We start from the raw sequence: 24,769 nt of genomic DNA, 5'->3' as shown, positions 1-24,769 counted from the left end.
GGTCAACTGCTTGGAAGGCAGCTATGCTCACCACTATACCACCAACGCTTGACTGAGTCTGCTAAAGCAAATATTTCACACGTACGTAAGTCAGGTCACATGTTCTAAAAATATGCACGAGATGCCATGTTACACCATGGCTTGACTGAAATGATTTAAACAATATAAAAGGAGTACCTCAGACAGGGATGGAATCAAAAGTAATTTTTATAGGAAGATATCATGAATTTTACAAAGCTTTGAACATTTTTAATGAACTTTTGATCCGAGAACATGCTTAATAACATTTGGAAGTAAGAAAAAACTGCGTTGGCCGGGAATCTAACCCGGGTCAACTGCTTGGAAGGCAGCTATGCTCACCACTATACCACCAACGCTTGACTGAGTCTGCTAAAGCAAATATTTCACACGTACGTAAGTCAGGTCACATGTTCTAAAAATATGCACGAGATGCCATGTTACACCATGGCTTGACTGAAATGATTGAAACAATATAAAACCTCAGACAGGGATGGAATCAAAAGTAATTGTTATAGGAATATACCATGAATTTTACAAAGCTTTGAACATTTTTAATGAACTTTTGATCCGAGAACATGCTCAATAACATTTGGAAGTATGAAAAAACTGCGTTGGCCGGGAATCGAACCCGGGTCAACTGCTTGGAAGGCAGCTATGCTCACCACTATACCACCATCGCTAGACTGAGTCTGCTAGAGCAAATATTTCCCAAGTACGTAAGTCAGGTCACATGTTCTAAAAATATGCACGAGATGCCATGTTACACCATGGCTTGACTGAAATGATTTAAACAATATAAAAGGAGTACCTCAGACAGGGATGGAGTCAAAAGTAATTTTTATAGGAAGATATCATGAATTTTACAAAGCTTTGAACATTTTTAATGAACTTTTGATCCGAGAACATGCTCAACAACATTTGGAAGTATGAAAAAACTGCGTTGGCCGGGAATCGAATCCGGGTCAACTGCTTGGAAGGCAGCTATGCTCACCACTATACCACCAACGCTTGACTGAGTCTGCTAAAGCAAATATTTCCCACGTACGTAAGTCAGGTCACATGTTCTAAAAATATGCACGAGATGCCATGTTACACCATGGCAAATATTTCCCACGTACGTAAGTCAGGTCACATGTTCTAAAAATATGCACGAGATGCCATGTTACACCATGGCTTGACTGAAATGATTGAAACAATATAAAACCTCAGACAGGGATGGAATCAAAAGTAATTTTTATAGAAATATACCATGAAATTTACAAAGCTTTGAACATTTTTAATGAACTTTTGATCCGAGAACATGCTCAACAACATTTGGAAGTATGAAAAAACTGCGTTGGCCGGGAATCGAACCCGGGTCAACTGCTTGGAAGGCAGCTATGCTCACCACTATACCACCAACGCTAGACTGAGTCTGCTAGAGCAAATATTTCCCAAGTACGTAAGTCAGGTCACATGTTCTAAAAATATGCACGAGATGCCATGTTACACCATGGCTTGACTGAAATGATTTAAACAATATAAAAGGAGTACCTCAGACAGGGATGGAGTCAAAAGTAATTTTTATAGGAAGATATCATGAATTTTACAAAGCTTTGAACATTTTTAATGAACTTTTGATCCGAGAACATGCTCAACAACATTTGGAAGTATGAAAAAACTGCGTTGGCCGGGAATCGAACCCGGGTCAACTGCTTGGAAGGCAGCTATGCTCACCACTATACCACCAACGCTTGACTGAGTCTCTGAAAGCAAATATTTCCCACGTACGTAAGTCAGGTCACATGTTCTAAAAATATGCACGAGATGCCATGTTACACCATGGCTTGACTGAAATGATTGAAACAATATAAAACCTCAGACAGGGATGGAATCAAAAGTAATTTTTATAGGAAGATATCATACATTTTACAAAGCTTTGAACATTTTTAATGAACTTTTGATCCGAGAACATGCTCAATAACATTTGGAAGTATGAAAAAACTGCATTGGAAGTCAACTGCTTGGAAGGCAGCTATGCTCACCACTATACCACCAACGCTTGACTGAGTCTGCTAAAGCAAATATTTCCCACGTACGTAAGTCAGGTCACATGTTCTAAAAATATGCACGAGATGCCATGTTACACCATGGCTTGACTGAAATGATTGAAACAATATAAAACCTCAGACAGGGATGGAATCAAAAGTAATTTTTATAGGAAGATATCATACATTTTACAAAGCTTTGAACATTTTTAATGAACTTTTGATCCGAGAACATGCTCAATAACATTTGGAAGTATGAAAAAACTGCATTGGAAGTCAACTGCTTGGAAGGCAGCTATGCTCACCACTATACCACCAACGCTTGACTGAGTCTGCTAAAGCAAATATTTCCCACGTACGTAAGTCAGGTCACATGTTCTAAAAATATGCACGAGATGCCATGTTACACCATGGCTTGACTGAAATGATTGAAACAATATAAAACCTCAGACAGGGATGGAATCAAAAGTAATTTTTATAGGAAGATATCATACATTTTACAAAGCTTTGAACATTTTTAATGAACTTTTGATCCGAGAACATGCTCAATAACATTTGGAAGTATGAAAAAACTGCGTTGGCCGGGAATCGAACCCGGGTCAACTGCTTGGAAGGCAGCTATGCTCACCACTATACCACCAACGCTTGACTGAGTCTGCTAAAGCAAATATTTCCCACGTACGTAAGTCAGGTCACATGTTCTAAAAATATGCACGAGATGCCATGTTACACCATGGCTTGACTGAAATGATTGAAACAATATAAAACCTCAGACAGGGATGGAATCAAAAGTAATTTTTATAGGAATATACCATGAATTTTACAAAGCTTTGAACATTTTTAATGAACTTTTGATCCGAGAACATGCTCAACAACATTTGGAAGTATAAAAAAACTGCGTTGGCCAGGAATCGAACCCGGGTCAACTGCTTGGAAGGCAGCTATGCTCACCACTATACCACCAACGCTTGACTGAGTCTGCTAAAGCAAATATTTCACACGTACGTAAGTCAGGTCACATGTTCTAAAAATATGCACGAGATGCCATGTTACACCATGGCTTGACTGAAATGATTAAAACAATATAAAACCTCAGACAGGGATGGAATCAAAAGTAATTGTTATAGGAATATACCATGAATTTTACAAAGCTTTGAACATTTTTAATGAACTTTTGATCCGAGAACATGCTCAATAACATTTGGAAGTATGAAAAAACTGCATTGGCCGGGAATCGAACCCGGGTCAACTGCTTGGAAGGCAGCTATGCTCACCACTATACCACCAACGCTTGATTGAGTCTGCTAAAGCAAATATTTCCCAAGTACGCAAGTCAGGTCACATGTTCTAAAAATATGCACGAGATGCCATGTTACACCATGGCTTGACTGAAATGATTTAAACAATATAAAAGGAGTACCTCAGACAGGGATGGAATCAAAAGTAATTTTTATAGGAAGATATCATGAACATTTGGAAGTATGAAAAAACTGCGTTGGCCGGGAATCGAACCCGGGTCAACTGCTTGGAAGGCAGCTATGCTCACCACTATACCACCAACGCTTGACTGAGTCTGTTAAAGCAAATATTTCCCAAGTACGTAAATCAGGTCAAATGTTCTAAAAATATGCACGAGATGCCATGTTACACCATGGCTTGACTGAAATGATTGAAACAATATAAAACCTCAGACAGGGATGGAATCAAAAGTAATTTTTATAGGAAGATATCATACATTTTACAAAGCTTTGAACATTTTTAATGAACTTTTGATCCGAGAACATGCTCAATAACATTTGGAAGTATGAAAAAACTGCGTTGGCCGGGAATCGAACCCGGGTCAACTGCTTGGAAGGCAGCTATGCTCACCACTATACCACCAACGCTTGACTGAGTCTGCTAAAGCAAATATTTCCCACGTACGTAAGTCAGGTCACATGTTCTAAAAATATGCACGAGATGCCATGTTACACCATGGCTTGACTGAAATGATTGAAACAATATAAAACCTCAGACAGGGATGGAATCAAAAGTAATTTTTATAGGAATATACCATGAATTTTACAAAGCTTTGAACATTTTTAATGAACTTTTGATCCGAGAACATGCTCAACAACATTTGGAAGTATAAAAAAACTGCGTTGTCCAGGAATCGAACCCGGGTCAACTGCTTGGAAGGCAGCTATGCTCACCACTATACCACCAACGCTTGACTGAGTCTGCTAAAGCAAATATTTCACACGTACGTAAGTCAGGTCACATGTTCTAAAAATATGCACGAGATGCCATGTTACACCATGGCTTGACTGAAATGATTGAAACAATATAAAACCTCAGACAGGGATGGAATCAAAAGTAATTGTTATAGGAATATACCATGAATTTTACAAAGCTTTGAACATTTTTAATGAACTTTTGATCCGAGAACATGCTCAATAACATTTGGAAGTATGAAAAAACTGCGTTGGCCGGGAATCGAACCCGGGTCAACTGCTTGGAAGGCAGCTATGCTCACCACTATACCACCATCGCTAGACTGAGTCTGCTAGAGCAAATATTTCCCAAGTACGTAAGTCAGGTCACATGTTCTAAAAATATGCACGAGATGCCATGTTACACCATGGCAAATATTTCCCACGTACGTAAGTCAGGTCACATGTTCTAAAAATATGCACGAGATGCCATGTTACACCATGGCTTGACTGAAATGATTGAAACAATATAAAACCTCAGACAGGGATGGAATCAAAAGTAATTTTTATAGAAATATACCATGAAATTTACAAAGCTTTGAACATTTTTAATGAACTTTTGATCCGAGAACATGCTCAACAACATTTGGAAGTATGAAAAAACTGCGTTGGCCGGGAATCGAACCCGGGTCAACTGCTTGGAAGGCAGCTATGCTCACCACTATACCACCAACGCTTGACTGAGTCTGCTAAAGCAAATATTTCACACGTACGTAAGTCAGGTCACATGTTCTAAAAATATGCACGAGATGCCATGTTACACCATGGCTTGACTGAAATGATTTAAACAATATAAAAGGAGTACCTCAGACAGGGATGGAATCAAAAGTAATTTTTATAGGAAGATATCATGAATTTTACAAAGCTTTGAACATTTTTAATGAACTTTTGATCCGAGAACATGCTTAATAACATTTGGAAGTAAGAAAAAACTGCGTTGGCCGGGAATCTAACCCGGGTCAACTGCTTGGAAGGCAGCTATGCTCACCACTATATCACCAACACTTGACTGAGTCTGCTGAAGCAAATATTTCCCACGTACGTGAGTCAGGTCACATGTTCTAAAAATATGCACGAGATGCCATGTTACACCATGGCTTGAATGAAATGATTGAAACAATATAAAACCTCAGACAGGGATGGAATCAAAAGTAATTTTTATAGGAATATACCATGAATTTTACAAAGCTTTGAACATTTTTAATGAACTTTTGATCTGAGAACATGCTCAATAACATTTGGAAGTATGAAAAAACTGCGTTGGCCGGGAATCGAACCCGGGTCAACTGCTTGGAAGGCAGCTATGCTCACCACTATACCACCAACGCTTGACTGAGTCTGCTGAAGCAAATATTTCCCACGTACGTAAGTCAGGTCACATGTTCTAAAAATATGCACGAGATGCCATGTTACACCATGGCTTGAATGAAATGATTGAAACAATATAAAACCTCAGACAGTGATGGAATCAAAATTAATTTTTATAGGAAGATATCATACATTTTACAAAGCTTTGAACATTTTTAATGAACTTTTGATCCGAGAACATGCTCAATAACATTTGGAAGTATGAAAAAACTGCGTTGGCCGGGAATCGAACCCGGGTCAACTGCTTGGAAGGCAGCTATGCTCACCACTATACCACCAACGCTTGACTGAGTCTGCTAAAGCAAATATTTCCCACGTACGTAAGTCAGGTCACATGTTCTAAAAATATGCACGAGATGCCATGTTACACCATGGCTTGACTGAAATGATTGAAACAATATAAAACCTCAGACAGGGATGGAATCAAAAGTAATTTTTATAGGAATATACCATGAATTTTACAAAGCTTTGAACATTTTTAATGAACTTTTGATCCGAGAACATGCTCAACAACATTTGGAAGTATAAAAAAACTGCGTTGTCCAGGAATCGAACCCGGGTCAACTGCTTGGAAGGCAGCTATGCTCACCACTATACCACCAACGCTTGACTGAGTCTGCTAAAGCAAATATTTCACACGTACGTAAGTCAGGTCACATGTTCTAAAAATATGCACGAGATGCCATGTTACACCATGGCTTGACTGAAATGATTGAAACAATATAAAACCTCAGACAGGGATGGAATCAAAAGTAATTGTTATAGGAATATACCATGAATTTTACAAAGCTTTGAACATTTTTAATGAACTTTTGATCCGAGAACATGCTCAATAACATTTGGAAGTATGAAAAAACTGCGTTGGCCGGGAATCGAACCCGGGTCAACTGCTTGGAAGGCAGCTATGCTCACCACTATACCACCATCGCTAGACTGAGTCTGCTAGAGCAAATATTTCCCAAGTACGTAAGTCAGGTCACATGTTCTAAAAATATGCACGAGATGCCATGTTACACCATGGCAAATATTTCCCACGTACGTAAGTCAGGTCACATGTTCTAAAAATATGCACGAGATGCCATGTTACACCATGGCTTGACTGAAATGATTGAAACAATATAAAACCTCAGACAGGGATGGAATCAAAAGTAATTTTTATAGAAATATACCATGAAATTTACAAAGCTTTGAACATTTTTAATGAACTTTTGATCCGAGAACATGCTCAACAACATTTGGAAGTATGAAAAAACTGCGTTGGCCGGGAATCGAACCCGGGTCAACTGCTTGGAAGGCAGCTATGCTCACCACTATACCACCAACGCTTGACTGAGTCTGCTAAAGCAAATATTTCACACGTACGTAAGTCAGGTCACATGTTCTAAAAATATGCACGAGATGCCATGTTACACCATGGCTTGACTGAAATGATTTAAACAATATAAAAGGAGTACCTCAGACAGGGATGGAATCAAAAGTAATTTTTATAGGAAGATATCATGAATTTTACAAAGCTTTGAACATTTTTAATGAACTTTTGATCCGAGAACATGCTTAATAACATTTGGAAGTAAGAAAAAACTGCGTTGGCCGGGAATCTAACCCGGGTCAACTGCTTGGAAGGCAGCTATGCTCACCACTATATCACCAACACTTGACTGAGTCTGCTGAAGCAAATATTTCCCACGTACGTGAGTCAGGTCACATGTTCTAAAAATATGCACGAGATGCCATGTTACACCATGGCTTGAATGAAATGATTGAAACAATATAAAACCTCAGACAGGGATGGAATCAAAAGTAATTTTTATAGGAATATACCATGAATTTTACAAAGCTTTGAACATTTTTAATGAACTTTTGATCTGAGAACATGCTCAATAACATTTGGAAGTATGAAAAAACTGCGTTGGCCGGGAATCGAACCCGGGTCAACTGCTTGGAAGGCAGCTATGCTCACCACTATACCACCAACGCTTGACTGAGTCTGCTGAAGCAAATATTTCCCACGTACGTAAGTCAGGTCACATGTTCTAAAAATATGCACGAGATGCCATGTTACACCATGGCTTGAATGAAATGATTGAAACAATATAAAACCTCAGACAGTGATGGAATCAAAATTAATTTTTATAGGAATATACCATGAATTTTACAAAGCTTTGAACATTTTTAATGAACTTTTGATCCGAGAACATGCTCAATAACATTTGGAAGTATGAAAAAACTGCGTTGGCCGGGAATCGAACCCGGGTCAACTGCTTGGAAGGCAGCTATGCTCACCACTATACCACCAACGCTAGACTGAGTCTGCTAGAGCAAATATTTCCCAAGTACGTAAGTCAGGTCACATGTTCTAAAAATATGCACGAGATGCCATGTTACACCATGGCTTGACTGAAATGATTTAAACAATATAAAAGGAGTACCTCAGACAGGGATGGAGTCAAAAGTAATTTTTATAGGAAGATATCATGAATTTTACAAAGCTTTGAACATTTTTAATGAACTTTTGATCCGAGAACATGCTCAACAACATTTGGAAGTATGAAAAAACTGCGTTGGCCGGGAATCGAACCCGGGTCAACTGCTTGGAAGGCAGCTATGCTCACCACTATACCACCAACGCTTGACTGAGTCTCCGAAAGCAAATATTTCCCACGTACGTAAGTCAGGTCACATGTTCTAAAAATATGCACGAGATGCCATGTTACACCATGGCTTGACTGAAATGATTGAAACAATATAAAACCTCAGACAGGGATGGAATCAAAAGTAATTTTTATAGGAAGATATCATACATTTTACAAAGCTTTGAACATTTTTAATGAACTTTTGATCCGAGAACATGCTCAATAACATTTGGAAGTATGAAAAAACTGCATTGGAAGTCAACTGCTTGGAAGGCAGCTATGCTCACCACTATACCACCAACGCTTGACTGAGTCTGCTAAAGCAAATATTTCCCACGTACGTAAGTCAGGTCACATGTTCTAAAAATATGCACGAGATGCCATGTTACACCATGGCTTGACTGAAATGATTGAAACAATATAAAACCTCAGACAGGGATGGAATCAAAAGTAATTTTTATAGGAAGATATCATACATTTTACAAAGCTTTGAACATTTTTAATGAACTTTTGATCCGAGAACATGCTCAATAACATTTGGAAGTATGAAAAAACTGCATTGGAAGTCAACTGCTTGGAAGGCAGCTATGCTCACCACTATACCACCAACGCTTGACTGAGTCTGCTAAAGCAAATATTTCCCACGTACGTAAGTCAGGTCACATGTTCTAAAAATATGCACGAGATGCCATGTTACACCATGGCTTGACTGAAATGATTGAAACAATATAAAACCTCAGACAGGGATGGAATCAAAAGTAATTTTTATAGGAAGATATCATACATTTTACAAAGCTTTGAACATTTTTAATGAACTTTTGATCCGAGAACATGCTCAATAACATTTGGAAGTATGAAAAAACTGCGTTGGCCGGGAATCGAACCCGGGTCAACTGCTTGGAAGGCAGCTATGCTCACCACTATACCACCAACGCTTGACTGAGTCTGCTAAAGCAAATATTTCCCACGTACGTAAGTCAGGTCACATGTTCTAAAAATATGCACGAGATGCCATGTTACACCATGGCTTGACTGAAATGATTGAAACAATATAAAACCTCAGACAGGGATGGAATCAAAAGTAATTTTTATAGGAATATACCATGAATTTTACAAAGCTTTGAACATTTTTAATGAACTTTTGATCCGAGAACATGCTCAACAACATTTGGAAGTATAAAAAAACTGCGTTGGCCAGGAATCGAACCCGGGTCAACTGCTTGGAAGGCAGCTATGCTCACCACTATACCACCAACGCTTGACTGAGTCTGCTAAAGCAAATATTTCACACGTACGTAAGTCAGGTCACATGTTCTAAAAATATGCACGAGATGCCATGTTACACCATGGCTTGACTGAAATGATTAAAACAATATAAAACCTCAGACAGGGATGGAATCAAAAGTAATTGTTATAGGAATATACCATGAATTTTACAAAGCTTTGAACATTTTTAATGAACTTTTGATCCGAGAACATGCTCAACAACATTTGGAAGTATGAAAAAACTGCGTTGGCCGGGAATCGAACCCGGGTCAACTGCTTGGAAGGCAGCTATGCTCACCACTATACCACCAACGCTTGACTGAGTCTGCTAAAGCAAATATTTCACACGTACGTAAGTCAGGTCACATGTTCTAAAAATATGCACGAGATGCCATGTTACACCATGGCTTGACTGAAATGATTTAAACAATATAAAAGGAGTACCTCAGACAGGGATGGAATCAAAAGTAATTTTTATAGGAAGATATCATGAATTTTACAAAGCTTTGAACATTTTTAATGAACTTTTGATCCGAGAACATGCTTAATAACATTTGGAAGTAAGAAAAAACTGCGTTGGCCGGGAATCTAACCCGGGTCAACTGCTTGGAAGGCAGCTATGCTCACCACTATATCACCAACACTTGACTGAGTCTGCTGAAGCAAATATTTCCCACGTACGTGAGTCAGGTCACATGTTCTAAAAATATGCACGAGATGCCATGTTACACCATGGCTTGAATGAAATGATTGAAACAATATAAAACCTCAGACAGGGATGGAATCAAAAGTAATTTTTATAGGAATATACCATGAATTTTACAAAGCTTTGAACATTTTTAATGAACTTTTGATCTGAGAACATGCTCAATAACATTTGGAAGTATGAAAAAACTGCGTTGGCCGGGAATCGAACCCGGGTCAACTGCTTGGAAGGCAGCTATGCTCACCACTATACCACCATCGCTAGACTGAGTCTGTTAGAGCAAATATTTCCCAAGTACGTAAGTCAGGTCACATGTTCTAAAAATATGCACGAGATGCCATGTTACACCATGGCAAATATTTCCCACGTACGTAAGTCAGGTCACATGTTCTAAAAATATGCACGAGATGCCATGTTACACCATGGCTTGACTGAAATGATTGAAACAATATAAAACCTCAGACAGGGATGGAATCAAAAGTAATTTTTATAGAAATATACCATGAAATTTACAAAGCTTTGAACATTTTTAATGAACTTTTGATCCGAGAACATGCTCAACAACATTTGGAAGTATGAAAAAACTGCGTTGGCCGGGAATCGAACCCGGGTCAACTGCTTGGAAGGCAGCTATGCTCACCACTATACCACCAACGCTTGACTGAGTCTGCTAAAGCAAATATTTCACACGTACGTAAGTCAGGTCACATGTTCTAAAAATATGCACGAGATGCCATGTTACACCATGGCTTGACTGAAATGATTTAAACAATATAAAAGGAGTACCTCAGACAGGGATGGAATCAAAAGTAATTTTTATAGGAAGATATCATGAATTTTACAAAGCTTTGAACATTTTTAATGAACTTTTGATCCGAGAACATGCTTAATAACATTTGGAAGTAAGAAAAAACTGCGTTGGCCGGGAATCTAACCCGGGTCAACTGCTTGGAAGGCAGCTATGCTCACCACTATATCACCAACACTTGACTGAGTCTGCTGAAGCAAATATTTCCCACGTACGTGAGTCAGGTCACATGTTCTAAAAATATGCACGAGATGCCATGTTACACCATGGCTTGAATGAAATGATTGAAACAATATAAAACCTCAGACAGGGATGGAATCAAAAGTAATTTTTATAGGAATATACCATGAATTTTACAAAGCTTTGAACATTTTTAATGAACTTTTGATCTGAGAACATGCTCAATAACATTTGGAAGTATGAAAAAACTGCGTTGGCCGGGAATCGAACCCGGGTCAACTGCTTGGAAGGCAGCTATGCTCACCACTATACCACCAACGCTTGACTGAGTCTGCTGAAGCAAATATTTCCCACGTACGTAAGTCAGGTCACATGTTCTAAAAATATGCACGAGATGCCATGTTACACCATGGCTTGAATGAAATGATTGAAACAATATAAAACCTCAGACAGTGATGGAATCAAAATTAATTTTTATAGGAATATACCATGAATTTTACAAAGCTTTGAACATTTTTAATGAACTTTTGATCCGAGAACATGCTCAATAACATTTGGAAGTATGAAAAAACTGCGTTGGCCGGGAATCGAACCCGGGTCAACTGCTTGGAAGGCAGCTATGCTCACCACTATACCACCAACGCTTGACTGAGTCTGTTAAAGCAAATATTTCCCAAGTACGTAAATCAGGTCAAATGTTCTAAAAATATGCACGAGATGCCATGTTACACCATGGCTTGACTGAAATGATTGAAACAATATAAAAGGAGTACCTCAGACAGGGATGGAATCAAAAGTAATTTTTATAGGAAGATATCATGAATTTTACAAAGCATTGAACATTTTTAATGAACTTTTGATCCGAGAACATGCTCAATAACATTTGGAAGTATGAAAAAACTGCGTTGGCCGGGAATCGAACCCGGGTCAACTGCTTGGAAGGCAGCTATGCTCACCGCTATATCACCAACACTTGACTGAGTCTGCTGAAGCAAATATTTCCCACGTACGTAAGTCAGGTCACATGTTCTAAAAATATGCACGAGATGCCATGTTACACCATGGCTTGAATGAAATGATTGAAACAATATAAAACCTCAGACAGGGATGGAATCAAAAGTAATTTTTATAGGAATATACCATGAATTTTACAAAGCTTTGAGCATTTTTAATGAACTTTTGATCCGAGAACATGCTCAATAACATTTGGAAGTATGAAAAAACTGCGTTGGCCGGGAATCGAACCCAGGTCAACTGCTTGGAAGGCAGCTATGCTCACCACTATACCACCAACGCTTGACTGAGTCTGCTAAAGCAAATATTTCCCAAGTACGTAAGTCAGGTCACATGTTCTAAAAATATGCACGAGATGCCATGTTACACCATGGCTTGACTGAAATGATTGAAACAATATAAAACCTCAGACAGGGATGGAATCAAAAGTAATTTTTATAGGAATATACCATGAATTTTACAAAGCTTTGAACATTTTTAATGAACTTTTGATCCGAGAACATGCTCAACAACATTTGGAAGTATAAAAAAACTGCGTTGGCTGGGAATCGAACCCCGGTCAACTGCTTGGAAGGCAGCTATGCTCACCACTATACCACCAACGCTTGACTGAGTCTGCTAAAGCAAATATTTCCCACGTACGTAAGTCAGGTCACATGTTCTAAAAATATGCACGAGATGCCATGTTACACCATGGCTTGACTGAAATGATTAAAACAATATAAAACCTCAGACAGGGATGGAATCAAAAGTAATTGTTATAGGAATATACCATGAATTTTACAAAGCTTTGAACATTTTTAATGAACTTTTGATCCGAGAACATGCTCAATAACATTTGGAAGTATGAAAAAACTGCATTGGCCGGGAATCGAACCCGGGTCAACTGCTTGGAAGGCAGCTATGCTCACCACTATACCACCAACGCTTGATTGAGTCTGCTAAAGCAAATATTTCCCAAGTACGCAAGTCAGGTCACATGTTCTAAAAATATGCACGAGATGCCATGTTACACCATGGCTTGACTGAAATGATTTAAACAATATAAAAGGAGTACCTCAGACAGGGATGGAATCAAAAGTAATTTTTATAGGAAGATATCATGAATTTTACAAAGCTTTGAACATTTTTAATGAACTTTTGATCCGAGAACATGCTTAATAACATTTGGAAGTAAGAAAAAACTGCGTTGGCCGGGAATCTAACCCGGGTCAACTGCTTGGAAGGCAGCTATGCTCACCACTATATCACCAACACTTGACTGAGTCTGCTGAAGCAAATATTTCCCACGTACGTGAGTCAGGTCACATGTTCTAAAAATATGCACGAGATGCCATGTTACACCATGGCTTGAATGAAATGATTGAAACAATATAAAACCTCAGACAGGGATGGAATCAAAAGTAATTTTTATAGGAATATACCATGAATTTTACAAAGCTTTGAACATTTTTAATGAACTTTTGATCTGAGAACATGCTCAATAACATTTGGAAGTATGAAAAAACTGCGTTGGCCGGGAATCGAACCCGGGTCAACTGCTTGGAAGGCAGCTATGCTCACCACTATACCACCAACGCTTGACTGAGTCTGCTGAAGCAAATATTTCCCACGTACGTAAGTCAGGTCACATGTTCTAAAAATATGCACGAGATGCCATGTTACACCATGGCTTGAATGAAATGATTGAAACAATATAAAACCTCAGACAGTGATGGAATCAAAATTAATTTTTATAGGAATATACCATGAATTTTACAAAGCTTTGAACATTTTTAATGAACTTTTGATCCGAGAACATGCTCAATAACATTTGGAAGTATGAAAAAACTGCGTTGGCCGGGAATCGAACCCGGGTCAACTGCTTGGAAGGCAGCTATGCTCACCACTATATCACCAACACTTGACTGAGTCTGCTGAAGCAAATATTTCCCACGTACGTGAGTCAGGTCACATGTTCTAAAAATATGCACGAGATGCCATGTTACACCATGGCTTGACTGAAATGATTTAAACAATATAAAAGGAGTACCTCAGACAGGGATGGAATCAAAAGTAATTTTTATAGGAAGATATCATGAATTTTACAAAGCTTTGAACATTTTTAATGAACTTTTGATCCGAGAACATGCTTAATAACATTTGGAAGTAAGAAAAAACTGCGTTGGCCGGGAATCTAACCCGGGTCAACTGCTTGGAAGGCAGCTATGCTCACCACTATATCACCAACACTTGACTGAGTCTGCTGAAGCAAATATTTCCCACGTACGTGAGTCAGGTCACATGTTCTAAAAATATGCACGAGATGCCATGTTACACCATGGCTTGAATGAAATGATTGAAACAATATAAAACCTCAGACAGGGATGGAATCAAAAGTAATTTTTATAGGAATATACCATGAATTTTACAAAGCTTTGAACATTTTTAATGAACTTTTGATCTGAGAACATGCTCAATAACATTTGGAAGTATGAAAAAACTGCGTTGGCCGGGAATCGAACCCGGGTCAACTGCTTGGAAGGCAGCTATGCTCACCACTATACCACCAACGCTTGACTGAGTCTGCTGAAGCAAATATTTCCCACGTACGTAAGTCAGGTCACATGTTCTAAAAATATGCACGAGATGCCATGTTACACCATGGCTTGAATGAAATGATTGAAACAATATAAAACCTCAGACAGGGATGGAATCAAAAGTAATTTTTATAGGAATATACCATGAATTTTACAAAGCTTTGAGCATTTTTAATGAACTTTTGATCCGAGAACATGCTCAATAACATTTGGAAGTATGAAAAAACTGCGTTGGCCGGGAATCGAACCCAGGTCAACTGCTTGGAAGGCAGCTATGCTCACCACTATACCACCAACGCTTGACTGAGTCTGCTAAAGCAAATATTTCCCAAGTACGTAAGTCAGGTCACATGTTCTAAAAATATGCACGAGATGCCATGTTACACCATGGCTTGACTGAAATGATTGAAACAATATAAAACCTCAGACAGGGATGGAATCAAAAGTAATTTTTATAGGAATATACCATGAATTTTACAAAGCTTTGAACATTTTTAATGAACTTTTGATCCGAGAACATGCTCAACAACATTTGGAAGTATAAAAAAACTGCGTTGGCTGGGAATCGAACCCCGGTCAACTGCTTGGAAGGCAGCTATGCTCACCACTATACCACCAACGCTTGACTGAGTCTGCTAAAGCAAATATTTCCCACGTACGTAAGTCAGGTCACATGTTCTAAAAATATGCACGAGATGCCATGTTACACCATGGCTTGACTGAAATGATTAAAACAATATAAAACCTCAGACAGGGATGGAATCAAAAGTAATTTTTATAGGAATATACCATGAATTTTACAAAGCTTTGAACATTTTTAATGAACTTTTGATCCGAGAACATGCTCAATAACATTTGGAAGTATGAAAAAACTGCGTTGGCCGGGAATCGAACCCGGGTCAACTGCTTGGAAGGCAGCTATGCTCACCACTATACCACCAACGCTTGACTGAGTCTGCTGAAGCAAATATTTCCCACGTACGTAAGTCAGGTCACATGTTCTAAAAATATGCACGAGATGCCATGTTACACCATGGCTTGAATGAAATGATTGAAACAATATAAAACCTCAGACAGTGATGGAATCAAAATTAATTTTTATAGGAATATACCATGAATTTTACAAAGCTTTGAACATTTTTAATGAACTTTTGATCCGAGAACATGCTCAATAACATTTGGAAGTATGAAAAAACTGCGTTGGCCGGGAATCGAACCCGGGTCAACTGCTTGGAAGGCAGCTATGCTCACCACTATACCACCAACGCTTGACTGAGTCTGTTAAAGCAAATATTTCCCAAGTACGTAAATCAGGTCAAATGTTCTAAAAATATGCACGAGATGCCATGTTACACCATGGCTTGACTGAAATGATTGAAACAATATAAAAGGAGTACCTCAGACAGGGATGGAATCAAAAGTAATTTTTATAGGAAGATATCATGAATTTTACAAAGCATTGAACATTTTTAATGAACTTTTGATCCGAGAACATGCTCAATAACATTTGGAAGTATGAAAAAACTGCGTTGGCCGGGAATCGAACCCGGGTCAACTGCTTGGAAGGCAGCTATGCTCACCGCTATATCACCAACACTTGACTGAGTCTGCTGAAGCAAATATTTCCCACGTACGTAAGTCAGGTCACATGTTCTAAAAATATGCACGAGATGCCATGTTACACCATGGCTTGAATGAAATGATTGAAACAATATAAAACCTCAGACAGGGATGGAATCAAAAGTAATTTTTATAGGAATATACCATGAATTTTACAAAGCTTTGAGCATTTTTAATGAACTTTTGATCCGAGAACATGCTCAATAACATTTGGAAGTATGAAAAAACTGCGTTGGCCGGGAATCGAACCCAGGTCAACTGCTTGGAAGGCAGCTATGCTCACCACTATACCACCAACGCTTGACTGAGTCTGCTAAAGCAAATATTTCCCAAGTACGTAAGTCAGGTCACATGTTCTAAAAATATGCACGAGATGCCATGTTACACCATGGCTTGACTGAAATGATTGAAACAATATAAAACCTCAGACAGGGATGGAATCAAAAGTAATTTTTATAGGAATATACCATGAATTTTACAAAGCTTTGAACATTTTTAATGAACTTTTGATCCGAGAACATGCTCAACAACATTTGGAAGTATAAAAAAACTGCGTTGGCTGGGAATCGAACCCCGGTCAACTGCTTGGAAGGCAGCTATGCTCACCACTATACCACCAACGCTTGACTGAGTCTGCTAAAGCAAATATTTCCCACGTACGTAAGTCAGGTCACATGTTCTAAAAATATGCACGAGATGCCATGTTACACCATGGCTTGACTGAAATGATTAAAACAATATAAAACCTCAGACAGGGATGGAATCAAAAGTAATTGTTATAGGAATATACCATGAATTTTACAAAGCTTTGAACATTTTTAATGAACTTTTGATCCGAGAACATGCTCAATAACATTTGGAAGTATGAAAAAACTGCATTGGCCGGGAATCGAACCCGGGTCAACTGCTTGGAAGGCAGCTATGCTCACCACTATACCACCAACGCTTGATTGAGTCTGCTAAAGCAAATATTTCCCAAGTACGCAAGTCAGGTCACATGTTCTAAAAATATGCACGAGATGCCATGTTACACCATGGCAAATATTTCCCACGTACGTAAGTCAGGTCACATGTTCTAAAAATATGCACGAGATGCCATGTTACACCATGGCTTGACTGAAATGATTGAAACAATATAAAACCTCAGACAGGGATGGAATCAAAAGTAATTTTTATAGAAATATACCATGAAATTTACAAAGCTTTGAACATTTTTAATGAACTTTTGATCCGAGAACATGCTCAACAACATTTGGAAGTATGAAAAAACTGCGTTGGCCGGGAATCGAACCCGGGTCAACTGCTTGGAAGGCAGCTATGCTCACCACTATACCACCAACGCTTGACTGAGTCTGCTAAAGCAAATATTTCACACGTACGTAAGTCAGGTCACATGTTCTAAAAATATGCACGAGATGCCATGTTACACCATGGCTTGACTGAAATGATTTAAACAATATAAAAGGAGTACCTCAGACAGGGATGGAATCAAAAGTAATTTTTATAGGAAGATATCATGAATTTTACAAAGCTTTGAACATTTTTAATGAACTTTTGATCCGAGAACATGCTTAATAACATTTGGAAGTAAGAAAAAACTGCGTTGGCCGGGAATCTAACCCGGGTCAACTGCTTGGAAGGCAGCTATGCTCACCACTATATCACCAACACTTGACTGAGTCTGCTGAAGCAAATATTTCCCACGTACGTGAGTCAGGTCACATGTTCTAAAAATATGCACGAGATGCCATGTTACACCATGGCTTGAATGAAATGATTGAAACAATATAAAACCTCAGACAGGGATGGAATCAAAAGTAATTTTTATAGGAATATACCATGAATTTTACAAAGCTTTGAACATTTTTAATGAACTTTTGATCTGAGAACATGCTCAATAACATTTGGAAGTATGAAAAAACTGCGTTGGCCGGGAATCGAACCCGGGTCAACTGCTTGGAAGGCAGCTATGCTCACCACTATACCACCAACGCTTGACTGAGTCTGCTGAAGCAAATATTTCCCACGTACGTAAGTCAGGTCACATGTTCTAAAAATATGCACGAGATGCCATGTTACACCATGGCTTGAATGAAATGATTGAAACAATATAAAACCTCAGACAGTGATGGAATCAAAATTAATTTTTATAGGAATATACCATGAATTTTACAAAGCTTTGAACATTTTTAATGAACTTTTGATCCGAGAACATGCTCAATAACATTTGGAAGTATGAAAAAACTGCGTTGGCCGGGAATCGAACCCGGGTCAACTGCTTGGAAGGCAGCTATGCTCACCACTATATCACCAACACTTGACTGAGTCTGCTGAAGCAAATATTTCCCACGTACGTGAGTCAGGTCACATGTTCTAAAAATATGCACGAGATGCCATGTTACACCATGGCTTGACTGAAATGATTTAAACAATATAAAAGGAGTACCTCAGACAGGGATGGAATCAAAAGTAATTTTTATAGGAAGATATCATGAATTTTACAAAGCTTTGAACATTTTTAATGAACTTTTGATCCGAGAACATGCTTAATAACATTTGGAAGTAAGAAAAAACTGCGTTGGCCGGGAATCTAACCCGGGTCAACTGCTTGGAAGGCAGCTATGCTCACCACTATATCACCAACACTTGACTGAGTCTGCTGAAGCAAATATTTCCCACGTACGTGAGTCAGGTCACATGTTCTAAAAATATGCACGAGATGCCATGTTACACCATGGCTTGAATGAAATGATTGAAACAATATAAAACCTCAGACAGGGATGGAATCAAAAGTAATTTTTATAGGAATATACCATGAATTTTACAAAGCTTTGAACATTTTTAATGAACTTTTGATCCGAGAACATGCTCAATAACATTTGGAAGTATGAAAAAACTGCATTGGAAGTCAACTGCTTGGAAGGCAGCTATGCTCACCACTATACCACCAACGCTTGACTGAGTCTGCTAAAGCAAATATTTCCCACGTACGTAAGTCAGGTCACATGTTCTAAAAATATGCACGAGATGCCATGTTACACCATGGCTTGACTGAAATGATTGAAACAATATAAAACCTCAGACAGGGATGGAATCAAAAGTAATTTTTATAGGAAGATATCATACATTTTACAAAGCTTTGAACATTTTTAATGAACTTTTGATCCGAGAACATGCTCAATAACATTTGGAAGTATGAAAAAACTGCGTTGGCCGGGAATCGAACCCGGGTCAACTGCTTGGAAGGCAGCTATGCTCACCACTATACCACCAACGCTTGACTGAGTCTGCTAAAGCAAATATTTCCCACGTACGTAAGTCAGGTCACATGTTCTAAAAATATGCACGAGATGCCATGTTACACCATGGCTTGACTGAAATGATTGAAACAATATAAAACCTCAGACAGGGATGGAATCAAAAGTAATTTTTATAGGAATATACCATGAATTTTACAAAGCTTTGAACATTTTTAATGAACTTTTGATCCGAGAACATGCTCAACAACATTTGGAAGTATAAAAAAACTGCGTTGGCCAGGAATCGAACCCGGGTCAACTGCTTGGAAGGCAGCTATGCTCACCACTATACCACCAACGCTTGACTGAGTCTGCTAAAGCAAATATTTCACACGTACGTAAGTCAGGTCACATGTTCTAAAAATATGCACGAGATGCCATGTTACACCATGGCTTGACTGAAATGATTAAAACAATATAAAACCTCAGACAGGGATGGAATCAAAAGTAATTGTTATAGGAATATACCATGAATTTTACAAAGCTTTGAACATTTTTAATGAACTTTTGATCCGAGAACATGCTCAATAACATTTGGAAGTATGAAAAAACTGCATTGGCCGGGAATCGAACCCGGGTCAACTGCTTGGAAGGCAGCTATGCTCACCACTATACCACCAACGCTTGATTGAGTCTGCTAAAGCAAATATTTCCCAAGTACGCAAGTCAGGTCACATGTTCTAAAAATATGCACGAGATGCCATGTTACACCATGGCTTGACTGAAATGATTTAAACAATATAAAAGGAGTACCTCAGACAGGGATGGAATCAAAAGTAATTTTTATAGGAAGATATCATGAACATTTGGAAGTATGAAAAAACTGCGTTGGCCGGGAATCGAACCCGGGTCAACTGCTTGGAAGGCAGCTATGCTCACCACTATACCACCAACGCTTGACTGAGTCTGTTAAAGCAAATATTTCCCAAGTACGTAAATCAGGTCAAATGTTCTAAAAATATGCACGAGATGCCATGTTACACCATGGCTTGACTGAAATGATTGAAACAATATAAAACCTCAGACAGGGATGGAATCAAAAGTAATTTTTATAGGAAGATATCATACATTTTACAAAGCTTTGAACATTTTTAATGAACTTTTGATCCGAGAACATGCTCAATAACATTTGGAAGTATGAAAAAACTGCGTTGGCCGGGAATCGAACCCGGGTCAACTGCTTGGAAGGCAGCTATGCTCACCACTATACCACCAACGCTTGACTGAGTCTGCTAAAGCAAATATTTCCCACGTACGTAAGTCAGGTCACATGTTCTAAAAATATGCACGAGATGCCATGTTACACCATGGCTTGACTGAAATGATTGAAACAATATAAAACCTCAGACAGGGATGGAATCAAAAGTAATTGTTATAGGAATATACCATGAATTTTACAAAGCTTTGAACATTTTTAATGAACTTTTGATCCGAGAACATGCTCAATAACATTTGGAAGTATGAAAAAACTGCGTTGGCCGGGAATCGAACCCGGGTCAACTGCTTGGAAGGCAGCTATGCTCACCACTATACCACCATCGCTAGACTGAGTCTGCTAGAGCAAATATTTCCCAAGTACGTAAGTCAGGTCACATGTTCTAAAAATATGCACGAGATGCCATGTTACACCATGGCAAATATTTCCCACGTACGTAAGTCAGGTCACATGTTCTAAAAATATGCACGAGATGCCATGTTACACCATGGCTTGACTGAAATGATTGAAACAATATAAAACCTCAGACAGGGATGGAATCAAAAGTAATTTTTATAGGAATATACCATGAATTTTACAAAGCTTTGAACATTTTTAATGAACTTTTGATCCGAGAACATGCTCAACAACATTTGGAAGTATAAAAAAACTGCGTTGCCTGGGAATCGAACCCCGGTCAACTGCTTGGAAGGCAGCTATGCTCACCACTATACCACCAACGCTTGACTGAGTCTGCTAAAGCAAATATTTCCCACGTACGTAAGTCAGGTCACATGTTCTAAAAATATGCACGAGATGCCATGTTACACCATGGCTTGACTGAAATGATTAAAACAATATAAAACCTCAGACAGGGATGGAATCAAAAGTAATTGTTATAGGAATATACCATGAATTTTACAAAGCTTTGAACATTTTTAATGAACTTTTGATCCGAGAACATGCTCAATAACATTTGGAAGTATGAAAAAACTGCATTGGCCGGGAATCGAACCCGGGTCAACTGCTTGGAAGGCAGCTATGCTCACCACTATACCACCAACGCTTGATTGAGTCTGCTAAAGCAAATATTTCCCACGTACGTAAGTCAGGTCACATGTTCTAAAAATATGCACGAGATGCCATGTTACACCATGGCTTGACTGAAATGATTGAAACAATATAAAACCTCAGACAGGGATGGAATCAAAAGTAATTTTTATAGGAAGATATCATACATTTTACAAAGCTTTGAACATTTTTAATGAACTTTTGATCCGAGAACATGCTCAATAACATTTGGAAGTATGAAAAAACTGCATTGGAAGTCAACTGCTTGGAAGGCAGCTATGCTCACCACTATACCACCAACGCTTGACTGAGTCTGCTAAAGCAAATATTTCCCACGTACGTAAGTCAGGTCACATGTTCTAAAAATATGCACGAGATGCCATGTTACACCATGGCTTGACTGAAATGATTGAAACAATATAAAACCTCAGACAGGGATGGAATCAAAAGTAATTTTTATAGGAAGATATCATACATTTTACAAAGCTTTGAACATTTTTAATGAACTTTTGATCCGAGAACATGCTCAATAACATTTGGAAGTATGAAAAAACTGCATTGGAAGTCAACTGCTTGGAAGGCAGCTATGCTCACCACTATACCACCAACGCTTGACTGAGTCTGCTAAAGCAAATATTTCCCACGTACGTAAGTCAGGTCACATGTTCTAAAAATATGCACGAGATGCCATGTTACACCATGGCTTGACTGAAATGATTGAAACAATATAAAACCTCAGACAGGGATGGAATCAAAAGTAATTTTTATAGGAAGATATCATACATTTTACAAAGCTTTGAACATTTTTAATGAACTTTTGATCCGAGAACATGCTCAATAACATTTGGAAGTATGAAAAAACTGCGTTGGCCGGGAATCGAACCCGGGTCAACTGCTTGGAAGGCAGCTATGCTCACCACTATACCACCAACGCTTGACTGAGTCTGCTAAAGCAAATATTTCCCACGTACGTAAGTCAGGTCACATGTTCTAAAAATATGCACGAGATGCCATGTTACACCATGGCTTGACTGAAATGATTGAAACAATATAAAACCTCAGACAGGGATGGAATCAAAAGTAATTTTTATAGGAATATACCATGAATTTTACAAAGCTTTGAACATTTTTAATGAACTTTTGATCCGAGAACATGCTCAACAACATTTGGAAGTATAAAAAAACTGCGTTGGCCAGGAATCGAACCCGGGTCAACTGCTTGGAAGGCAGCTATGCTCACCACTATACCACCAACGCTTGACTGAGTCTGCTAAAGCAAATATTTCACACGTACGTAAGTCAGGTCACATGTTCTAAAAATATGCACGAGATGCCATGTTACACCATGGCTTGACTGAAATGATTAAAACAATATAAAACCTCAGACAGGGATGGAATCAAAAGTAATTGTTATAGGAATATACCATGAATTTTACAAAGCTTTGAACATTTTTAATGAACTTTTGATCCGAGAACATGCTCAATAACATTTGGAAGTATGAAAAAACTGCATTGGCCGGGAATCGAACCCGGGTCAACTGCTTGGAAGGCAGCTATGCTCACCACTATACCACCAACGCTTGATTGAGTCTGCTAAAGCAAATATTTCCCAAGTACGCAAGTCAGGTCACATGTTCTAAAAATATGCACGAGATGCCATGTTACACCATGGCTTGACTGAAATGATTTAAACAATATAAAAGGAGTACCTCAGACAGGGATGGAATCAAAAGTAATTTTTATAGGAAGATATCATGAACATTTGGAAGTATGAAAAAACTGCGTTGGCCGGGAATCGAACCCGGGTCAACTGCTTGGAAGGCAGCTATGCTCACCACTATACCACCAACGCTTGACTGAGTCTGTTAAAGCAAATATTTCCCAAGTACGTAAATCAGGTCAAATGTTCTAAAAATATGCACGAGATGCCATGTTACACCATGGCTTGACTGAAATGATTGAAACAATATAAAACCTCAGACAGGGATGGAATCAAAAGTAATTTTTATAGGAAGATATCATACATTTTACAAAGCTTTGAACATTTTTAATGAACTTTTGATCCGAGAACATGCTCAATAACATTTGGAAGTATGAAAAAACTGCGTTGGCCGGGAATCGAACCCGGGTCAACTGCTTGGAAGGCAGCTATGCTCACCACTATACCACCAACGCTTGACTGAGTCTGCTAAAGCAAATATTTCCCACGTACGTAAGTCAGGTCACATGTTCTAAAAATATGCACGAGATGCCATGTTACACCATGGCTTGACTGAAATGATTGAAACAATATAAAACCTCAGACAGGGATGGAATCAAAAGTAATTGTTATAGGAATATACCATGAATTTTACAAAGCTTTGAACATTTTTAATGAACTTTTGATCCGAGAACATGCTCAATAACATTTGGAAGTATGAAAAAACTGCGTTGGCCGGGAATCGAACCCGGGTCAACTGCTTGGAAGGCAGCTATGCTCACCACTATACCACCATCGCTAGACTGAGTCTGCTAGAGCAAATATTTCCCAAGTACGTAAGTCAGGTCACATGTTCTAAAAATATGCACGAGATGCCATGTTACACCATGGCAAATATTTCCCACGTACGTAAGTCAGGTCACATGTTCTAAAAATATGCACGAGATGCCATGTTACACCATGGCTTGACTGAAATGATTGAAACAATATAAAACCTCAGACAGGGATGGAATCAAAAGTAATTTTTATAG

This window comes from Crinia signifera, unplaced genomic scaffold, assembly GCF_055691185.1.
Source record: "Crinia signifera unplaced genomic scaffold, ASM5569118v1 HAP2_SCAFFOLD_103, whole genome shotgun sequence".
Lineage (NCBI taxonomy): Eukaryota > Metazoa > Chordata > Amphibia > Anura > Myobatrachidae > Crinia > Crinia signifera.
This window is presented reverse-complemented; position numbering follows the sequence as displayed.